Here is a 1,654-nt window from a genome sequence, read left to right as displayed (position 1 = left end):
TGACACTCATACATTTATAAATAACACTGCAGCTTTCTGCTTTCTTTACTCGGTCCTGTCAGATAGAACAAATACAAACAAAGAAAGAAAACAGAGAAGTAGTTTCATTTCAGACGCTGAAATCCAACACTGCATTTCTGTGCAGAGCCATGAGGAGCAAAAACAAGTTGTTGTTGGAGCAGCAGCAGTAGGCTCCTTATACATCTCCTGTGATTGGTCGGTGGTCTGAGTCTCAAAACCCCTCCCACTGAACAAGTGACGCAAGTAGCTTCCCCCCACCCCTCCTCCCACCTCCATGTCCTCCTCTTATTTTTCCCTCATGGCCCTCGCTGCCACCTCCTCCCTCAGCTAGTTTCCTGTCATCCTGTCAGGATATATTAAGCTCATATGCCGCTAGTGTTCATCGAGCACAGAAAAAAAAGGCAAATAAAGGAGAAGAAACAAAAGGCGCTTTAAAGAACACCTCGCTTCAGTTTTCAGGTTTTTACAAATGAAGCTGGAGCTCAGCCAACCACTTAAATCTATATACTAAAATGAAATTCAGTAGTAAGGCACATTTTAAAATGAGAAGGAGATGAGGATGGATTGCTTTGGTCTGACAGGAAAGCATTGGATTGCAATGAATTGGATATTCAGCCGAGTTAAAACCGTGAAAAATAGCAAATATTTCAGTGACAAACAGGAGTGTCCAGGTAGACGAAGAGACATCAGGAGGTAGAACAGGAAACCACACATAGAACATCATGGACAGGGGATAAGAGTTTCAGGTAGAAACACATATATGTTTTTGTACATTGCAATAGAAGTCATACCATCATGGTCATAAAATACATACTGTAGGCTTCTGTTGTCGTTTACAATTCTGAGACATGGCGAAGTAGTGCTGATTGTTGACTTGAGGCGATTGGCTCCTAAGTCAGCACCAGACTGGGTTAACATAACAATTTCAAATACATGTTTTAAGCTGCTTTTCATGTTGCATTTACCGTAAAGCTGCCGACAAGGATAAACTGTTCACGTCAACCGCGAGTAATTCACGTACGGGCTTCTAATAGTTTGTCCCAAAGTCATAAAGAATCTGAATTATAACTTACACTCACACCCGAACAACAAATTAAACATAGAAAAACTATCTGCTGCAGATTGTGGTGGATTTTTCATTCATAAATAAGAATATTAGATAAAACGCGTTCCGACATTTAAACATCTTGTCATTATTTGTTCCTGCTTCTTGTGAACGTGGCATTCATCTCTGGGGACTTGATACTTCTTTGGCTGGATATCCCCAAATTCAGTGGCCACATTATCCTTATATATATATATATATAGAGAGAGAGACTGTCCACCACTCTGACTGCTGCATGAACACAGCCACAAAGACTGTTGGTTGATGTCTGATTCAAAGATCCTACGTAGAGCGATACAAGTCTTTCAGTTCCAACGCTGGAAGGACACACCTCTTAAGTAATTGACGGGATTTCAATTAATCAACTCAGGTCTGATCTTACAGTCTGAGTGACGCACAAAACACGGAAGCTCTGGTTTCCTTTTCTGACGAATTCACTCAGAGAGATGCTGCTTTCTACAAAAAAACTTGGAAAGACAAGTGGTATAAACAATGTGTAGTGGATATTTAAGGGTCCAACTGAATCAT

This window comes from Notothenia coriiceps, unplaced genomic scaffold, assembly GCF_000735185.1.
Source record: "Notothenia coriiceps isolate Sejong01 unplaced genomic scaffold, NC01 NC01_scaffold00006716, whole genome shotgun sequence".
NCBI classification, from domain to species: Eukaryota; Metazoa; Chordata; class Actinopteri; order Perciformes; family Nototheniidae; genus Notothenia; species Notothenia coriiceps.
The sequence above is the reverse complement of the archived record's forward strand: the minus strand, read 5'-3'. Positions refer to the sequence as shown.